Source organism: Ahaetulla prasina, chromosome 9 (genome assembly GCF_028640845.1).
Source record: "Ahaetulla prasina isolate Xishuangbanna chromosome 9, ASM2864084v1, whole genome shotgun sequence".
NCBI lineage: Eukaryota > Metazoa > Chordata > Lepidosauria > Squamata > Colubridae > Ahaetulla > Ahaetulla prasina.
The window spans coordinates 20347051-20356072 of record NC_080547.1 but is presented as its reverse complement, the minus strand read 5'-3'; positions in this window follow the sequence as shown (position 1 = coordinate 20356072).

The following is a 9022-nucleotide window of genomic DNA, read 5'->3' as shown; positions in this document are numbered from 1 at the left end:
GGGTTGTGGCTGAGTGGGGGTGAGGGTGAGTGGGGGAAATGGTTCTAGGATGAAAAGAATGATTTTTATCTCCAGTCCACTTTGTTCTCCTGCCCTCCTGCCTGGAGGGAATGATGCTTGAGGTTGCCTCTATTTCCCCAAGAGGTCATGGGTGGCCAATCCAGATAAATGAAGCTATAGCAGTCAGGGACAGGAAATAGAATCCGGCAAGGGAGGTCAGGACCACAAGCTGGAGAATTGCAAATTGGATGAGGCCATGACAAAACAATGCAAGTTGGCATTTGTTTTACTGCCACTGTTGTTTGGGGCTATAACTTTGAAAGCCGTGAAAATATTTACAGATCCCTCACATCCAGGACATAAACTGTTTCAATTCCTACCATCAAAACGATGCTACAGAGCACTGCACACCAGAACAACTAGACACAAGAACAGTTTTTTTCCCAAATGCCATCACTCCGCTAAACAATTAATTCCCTCAACACTGTCAAACTATTTACTGAATCTGCACTACTATTAATCTTCTCATCGTTCCCATCACCCATCTCTTTCCACTTATGACTGTATGACTGTAACTTTGTTGCTGGCAATCCTTATGATTTATATTGATATATTGACCATCATTTGTGTTGTAAGTGTTGTACCTTGATGAACGTATCTTTTCTTTTATGTACACTGAGAGCATATGCACCAAGACAAATTCCTTGTGTGTCCAATCACACTTGGCCAATAAAAATTCTATTCTATTCTATTCTATTTTAGCTTCTATGGTTTATGGATTTTGATCTGCTTGCATGCTAGCCCAATGTGCATTGCTGTGCCGTGTCCCCCCATTCCGTTTGTAATCCTGCATATATTTTTTTTAATGGGTAGCCCAGTTTATTTCTGCTATTGGCTCGTATAAAGCTTCCGTTGAAAGCCTATGGAGATTCTCTAGTCATCCAGGTCATGGTTGTCCCAAAGGTGCTTTTTCCAAGAGGCAACTGGGCTTCCTTTGTTTTTCCTTGAAGACGTTTCTCTTCTTAAAAGAGAAGCACCCACAACTTCTGGAGGCAACTTCTGTTCCACTGGTTAATTGTCCTCACTGTCAGGAAATTTCTCTTTAATTCCAGGTTGCTTCTCTTCTTGATTAGTGTCCATCCGTTGCTTTTTGTCCTGCCTTCAGGTGCTCTGGAAAATATATTGACTCAGATTAACAGAGTTAGAAGGGACTTTGTAAGTCATCTAGTCTGACCTCCTGCCCAAGCAGGAGACCCTACACAGTGGGGAAATCCAATTGTTTTTACTACTGGTTCTGTGGGTGTGGTTTGGTGGGTGTGGTGTGGCTTGGTGGGCATGGCAGGGGAAGGATACTGCAAAATCTCCATTCCCTCCCCACTCCTGGGGGAAGAATATTGCAAAATCTCCATTCCCACCCCATTCTGGGGCCAGTCAGAGGTGGCATTTGCCGGTTCTCTGAACTACTCAAAATTTCCGCTACTGGTTCTCCGGAACCTGTCAGAACCTACTGGATTTCACCCCTGGTTCTACCTGGCAGCCTACAACCAAGGTTGCAATTGGAAAAAGCACTTGACTTTTAACAGTGAGAATTTATATTGGGAAAAACAATGTCTCAACAACCAGGCAATTCTTCCTTCATACCAACTGCTTACATTTTTGCAAAATGGGCAGAAAAAACGTGCAATGTACTATTTATTTATTAGATTGGTTTATCCCACCTTTATTACTTTTATAACTCAAGGCAGCGAACATACCTAGTACTCCTTCCTCCTATTTTCCCCACAACAACAACCCTTTGAGGTGGGTTGGGATGAGAAAGACCGACTGGCCCAAAGTCACTCAGCCAGCTTTTGCAGCTAAGCAGGACTAGAACTCCCAGTCTCCTGGGAGTTTGGCTCAGAGACACACAACCAGCTTTCATGTTTAAGTTAGGACTAGAACTCCCAGTCTCCTGGTGGTTGGCCCAAAGTCACCCAGACGGCCTTCAAGGAGGAAAAAACCATCCATTTATCCCTCACTTTGTTAATGTGGCACAAAACCAAGGGGATTTGTGTTCTAACTATGGAAGGAGAGAGACGAATTCTGGACACTTTTATAATCTGGCTGCAAGGAGCACTAATTCCCTGGCCCCTTGCCTCTTGTCAAAATTGTGAATTAATAGGAAAGAAGGCAATCCCATAATTGGCTTCCAATATGCTCTAGAACCGTGATGGCGAACCTATGACATGCGTGTCAGAAGTGGCACGCAAAGCCATCTCTCCGGGCACACCAGCCATCGCCTGTTGCTCTTCTGGGTTTTGGTGTGCACATGCAAAAAGGCCAACTAGTCTTCACGCACACAGAAGGGCCCAAAAGTGGAAGAGTAGCTCCCTTCTGGCACGCAGGGAAGCTGAGCTGCTGGTTTCCGACATGTGCATGCATGCCGGCCAGCTGCTCTTCGCTCATGCATGTGCGCCAGGAACCAGAAGACCAGGTGACTGGCACGATGCGCATGCTGGAAAACAGAAGCTTAGCTTCCCGTGCACACCGGAGAACTGCTTTTCCGGTTTCCGACACTCCCAGACGTGTGCGTCGGGAAGGTGCTCATCCAGCTTCCGGCACTCGCCCGTGGGCTCCTGTTTTGGGACTCGGTGCTGAAAAGGTTCGCCAATACTGGTCTAGAACAGGTGTCTCCAACCTTGGCAACTTTAAGACTTGTGGACTTCAACTCCCAGAGCTTTGCTGGCTGAGGAACTCTGGGAGTTGAAGTTCACAAGTCTTAAAGTTGCCAAGGTTGGAGACCCGTGGTCTAGAAGGTTTGAGGCAAGGTAATGGTGGCATGGAGAACTGCTTTAGCTCATTGTTTAGAAAAATGTTTATGCTCAGTCTTCATTTTTTAAAAAAAAGCAGGATCTTATCTTCAAATGATTAATAACCTTGACAATTAAAGAGTTCCTACCAGGGGGTAGGAGAGATCTAGTTTCATTGCTTTCCATTTTACTAATGTGCTGTCAGGATCGAATTTTCCGAGCCTCCAGCCGAAATGTGCCTCGAGTCAGATGTTGGGGGATTCCCACAGGAACCAGCAACAAATAACCCTGAATGTGTAGGAATGGCAACGAAGTTCATAGTTTCAGCATCACCAAATGACGAACTGTCCATGAGATGAGGGATCTCTCTCTCTCTCTCCATCTCTGTTCATCCCATTTAAATGCAAAAAATCCTGAAGTCCTTAAAATCCTAAATTGCTGCATCTAGGTAGATTAGACTGACCTACTGTAGAAGGCCATTCTTAGATTCTGAATAGTTTCACACAAGGATAACATAGATTGGGGAAAAAATGTTAGCCATGTACTGTACGCTCCCCCCCTCCTTCTCCTTCTTCATCATCTTCTTCTTCTTCCCCTCCCCTCCTTCCCTCCTCCTCCCCCTCCCCTCCTCCTCTTCTTCTTCTCCTCCTCCTCTCTTCTCCTTCTCCTCCCTCTTCTTCTTCTTCTTCTTCTTCTTCTTCTTCTTCTTCTTCTTCTTCTTCTTCTTCTTCTTCTTCTTCTTCTTCTCCTCCTCCTCCTCCCCCTCCTCCTCCTCCTCTCCCACCAATGCTGCCCACTTTATCTCATCTTTGGGATCTGCTGCCTTCCATCACTCCTTGTAAGAAGACACACTTCCTTTTCCTTAAACTGTGCTGTTTAGATTGGAAAAAGTTAGGAGAAGTTGGGAAAACAGACAGCTTTTTATCTCCTATCTTCTGCTACTTACTTTCACAATAAGCGGTGAACTTGGATCAGTTTTACAAATGGTTTTAAAGGTGTATTAGCGAGGGGGATGGTGGAAAGAGAGAGTAGTCCCCAGGAAGGGAAATCTGTTGGGTGGAGATAAGAACAGGAAATCGAGCTCCTGACTGGAAGGGCGACAAGTCCACTAGGAATGTCTGACTCAGGGCACGACTCTCATTCTTCTGTAAAGCAGAAATATAAAGCTGGAGTGGGGGTAGAAGTCAGTTGATTATTTAGTCCGTGAAGGCTAATTTTTTAAAAATCCAGAACAACAAGTTTTTAAAAAGTCCGAAAATAACAAGAGGAGGAGGAGGGAGGGAGGAGGAAGAGGAAGGGAGGGATAGGAGAAGAAGAAGGGCAAAGCAGAAGGAGAAGCAGAAGGAGAAGGGGAGAAGGAAAAGGGAAGGGGGAAGAGAGGGATAGGAGGAGGAGGAGGAGGAAGAAGAGAATGAGGAAGGGAGGGATAGGAGAAGAAGAAGGGAGAAGCAGAAGGAGAAGGGGAGGAGGAGAAGGAGGAAGGGGAGGAGGAGGAGGAGGAGGAGGAGGAGGAGGAGGAGGAGGAGGAGGAGGAGGAGGAGGAGGAGGAGGAGGAGGAGGAGGAGGAGGAGAAAGTGATAGGAGAAGGAGAAGGGGAGAAGAAGGAGGAGAAGGAGGAGAGGGAAAGTGGGAAGGGGAAAGGCAGGGCTAGGAGAAGGAGAATAAATCAGAATTCTCATTTGAGGTACAAAGACCAGGCTCAAATTATCCTACTTTGGATCACATTATACAAAGATCCAGGTCTCCAGAAAAGGCCCTAATGCTGGGAAAGATGGCAGGAAAGAGAACAACCAGCAACATGGTGGATAGGCTCAGTTACAGGGGGGATGAATGCCCTGTTAAAAGACCTGAAACAGATTAGGACAGATCATCGTGAAGAGCATCGACCTACATGGTCGCTAGGAACCAAAACCACTTGATGGTCTATAATGCAACATGGCGTTATAGACCAAGCAACATGGAGAGCAAACGTTGGCATCTCCCATGATAAATATTTAAACTTGGGGGCACATTGGTGACTCTATGATGGTTTAGCCTCCTGTTCAATCCATGTTGTTCCCGAATAGAATAGAATAGAATAGAATAGAATAGAATAGAATAGAATAGAATAGAATAGAATAGAATAGAATAGAATAGAATAGAATAGAAAATTTTATTACGGTCATCAACCTGCAATAGCCATACAATAAATTACATGATCTCAAACCGTTAGGGTCACTCCCTAATTTACATGAGTAGAGAGCCGATAAGTATGTGAGTAAATGTATTTTTCCCAAAAATTGTTAGAGATACCTCCAAAAAATTGGCACAAGTTGACATCTATAATACCATAACCAATTTTTTTCTTGTGGCTGTTGCAGCAACACAGAATTTTGCTACTGCGCACGTGGTAGCTGGGTTTGAGTCTTGGAGGAGAAAGCCTACCTAAAAATTGCCTGCCCTCCCTGGCAATCTCTCTAGCAAGGGGAGAATATATATTGACCTACATAGTCTGTATAACTCAGAGTACAATGAAACATGTGAGGTTTTGAGTATTGCAAGGAATATTTTGGCTTCCTCCGGCTTCACCAGGAGGATTTGTGCAGGGACCGCAAGAATTTCATACGCACAAAATTGGAAAAAAAGGAACTACTCCAACAGAGGAAGAACTGATAAAGAAAATGTTAGATTGGGCCGAGATGGACAAATTAACAAAAGAAATTAAAGAAAAGGAAGATACAGAATATTATGTAATATGGCTGGAGACTAAATGAGTAGTGATGAAAAGGGAGAAACAATAAGTGAAAGATGTACGTAAGATAGTGTATAAAAACGTACAAATTTGATATTATAAGTGGTAGGGATTATAGAGTAATGAGGGATAATGGGACAAGAAGGATATAAATATTATAAAGGGAATTGGGAGAAAATGTAAATATTAGGAGATCACAAAACAGTTGTAAAAAGGAAATGTACGTTATGTGTTTCGTGTTTGTTATGTTGCGTTGTGTTATAAATAAAAAAACTTATTTAAAAAATGTGGTTTCTTGGATACAGAAAGCAAAATAATGTTGCTTTTATAGCTCATTCTTTAAATTTAATTTTAAATTGACCTATTTGTGTTTATAATTCTCGATGAAACAACCCGAAGAATCTCCACCCCACCGCCCCCCTCAGCCTTGCAGGCCCTGCGATGCCTTTAATCAAATACAGATGCTGCTACTAAAACATACCTCCACTTCTTATAAAACATTTCTTAAAACTCAGGTTTGCTTCACTCTATTTTCTCTCTCTCTCTCTCAAAAAAAAATCTCATAAACGAACAGGGGAAGGTACTTCTTTAAGAGCTCCCCTCAAGCCTTTTTTTCCCCTCTCTAGAATTCAGCCGATCCATCGGTTTCAATAATTCTTGGATATAATACTACTGTAAGATAATCCTTAACAATCCAGGGAATGTTAGCCTGAGTATGTCTCTAATTGTCAGGAAATCTTATGCTTCAGGTAAAGTACCTGAGCCCTTTTATCCTTACCTCTAGAGAAGTCAGTGTATAGGGAGAAAAGGTTATCCAGAGTTCAATTTAAAGCTTCAGGTTCAATGTAGTTCTGCCATATGTTAGACATATGGAAAGCCTTCGTAATCATATGCTAGATATCAGGGGTGCTATTCAGCAGGTTCTGGAGAACCGGTAGAGGAAATTTTGAGCAGTTCAGAGAACCGGTAGCAGAAATTTTGAGTAGTTCAGAGAACTGGCAAATACCACCTCTGACTGGCCCCAGGGTGGGGTAGGAATGAAGATTTTGCAATGTCCTTCCCCCTGGAGAGGGGTGGGAATGGGGATTTTGCAGTATCCTTCTCCTGGAGTGGGAAGGGAATGGGGATTTTGTAGTATCCTTCCCCCTGGAGTAGGGAGGGAATGCCCACCAAGCCACACCATGCCCACCAAGCCACGCCCACAGAACCGGAAGTAAAAAAAATTGAATTTCATCACTGTTTTGCAGTATCCTTCCTCTGGAGTGGGGAGGGAATGGGGATTTTGCAGTATCCTTCCCCTGCCATGCCCACCAAGCCATACTCACCAAGCCAAACCACAGTCACCAAGCCACGTCTACAGAACCGGTAGTAAAAAAAAATTGAATTCCATCACTGGTAGATATGAATTTCCAGAGACATGTAACTGTACAAATAAGCAATCAGGAAACAATCAATATCAATATAAATCTTAAGGATACAAGCAGCAAAGTTACAGTCATGCAGTCATAAGTGGAAGGAGATGGGTGATGGGAACGACGAGAAGATTAATAGTAGTGCAGATTCAGTAAATAGTCTGACAGTGTTGAGGGAATTATTTGTTTAGCAGAGTGATGGCCTTCGGGGAAAAAACTGTTCTTGTGTCTAGTTGTTCTGGTGTGCAGTGCTCTATAGCGTCGTTTTGAGGGTAGGAGTTGAAACAGTTTATGTCCAGGATGCGAGGGGTCTGTAAATATTTTCACGGCCCTCTTCTTGATTCGTGCAGTATACAGGTCCTCAATGGAAGGCAGGTTGCTAGCAATTGTTTTTTCTGCAGTTCTAGTTATCCTCTGAAGTCTGTGCCTGTCTTGTTGGGTTGCAGAAGTGTTCTTCTGAACAACTGAATTGGATCTACTCAACACTTTAGTAGTCCAAATGTCAAAACTTTTGGAACAGGTGTTTTGTTCCTGGCTTGAAATACTCAAAACAGCCCGTTTCAGAGGCTGAAACCTCCTTTCTCAAAGTTGTCTGAATTTTGAACTACTTATTGGATGAAGTTCCCTATTCATAACCCTAACCCTGACCCAGCGATGTTTGGAGGTGCTGGTATAGAAAAGAAACCTGTAAAGAGGATACAATGGCTAAACCGCTCAATTTTCTGTCATTTTGTAATTCCGAACAGTCACTAAATAAATTGTTGTAAATCATAGGACTACTTGTATTTTAAAAATAAGGGAGTATCCTTTTCTGACTCCTGTGGACTACATGTAGTATAAGAGGATAAATCAGGAGTCACACATTCATTCATGAGGAGGTCCACTCATGACATTCATAGGTGGCTCCTCAACTTAGAGTAGAGTAGAGTAGAGTAGAGTAGAGTAGAGTAGAGTAGAGTAGAATAGAATAGAATAGAATAGAATAGAATAGAATAGAATAGAATAGAATAGAATAGAATTTTTTATTGGCCAAGTATGATTGGACACACAAGGAATTTGTCTTTGGTGCATAAGCTCTCGGTGTACATAAAAGAAAAGATACGTTCATCAAGAATCATAAGGTACAACACTTAATGATAGTCATTGGGTACAAATAAGCAATCATGAAACAATATCAATATAAATCATAAGTGTTAGGTTCGGGCAATGAAGAGGCAGGAGACGATACAAGTGACAACAGCTCTGTAGTTTATTGTGATCCCAGCAAAAGCCAACAGGCAAAAAACCCCTCTTTAAATAGTATATTGGCTGAGGCAACAGCCAATCAGCAACGTGCATTTTCCCGCCCAAATTTCCCTCCTAAAATTCAAATACATTACAATAAGGAAACAAGCCACAACTTATCTCAACTTATCTCAAACATGCCCTGTTATTTGTTGTGAAACACACTGCCAAACAAGCATGTTTGGGTGCTCATTTTTAGATGCCAGGAGCATTTCCCAGAGATGTCCCTTGATGGGATGTTGAAAAGTTGCTTACCTACACGTCACTCAGCGTTTACTAACCAGCTATTGAGATGGCAGCCTGAATTGGAAACTTTTTTTCCTTCTGTAAACAAAGCTCCTGTTAACTTTTTCTGCCTTTCTGGAGTGATTTTTCTTTCCTCCTTTCTCTTTTGTTTTGTTTCGGGGTCTGCAGATGGTTTCAATTTGCCTGCAATTTTCTTCTGGCTAGTAAAGCTTTGGAGGTGACTTAAACTAGACACACAGGATATCTGGACCCAACCGTGATATTATTACAAAGACAAAAAAACAGAAATAAATTTTAAAAAAAATACAATCCCCCACACACAAACACAACTTGAAAAAACAAAACAAAACACATTTTCTAGATTTTAGGTAGTAGGATTTGGAAATTTAGTTTTTAGCTGTGTCTAAAACTCAAGGAAGAAGTTTGCTGACATGCTTTATAAGTAGTTGCAAATGAAAATCCCTCAAAAAAAAGACCAGCTGGTTCTTTTCCCTGGCTTTTTATTATTTATTCAAAACAGCTTGAAATTTTTCTCAAAAGTCTGCCGATTTAAAGGACCT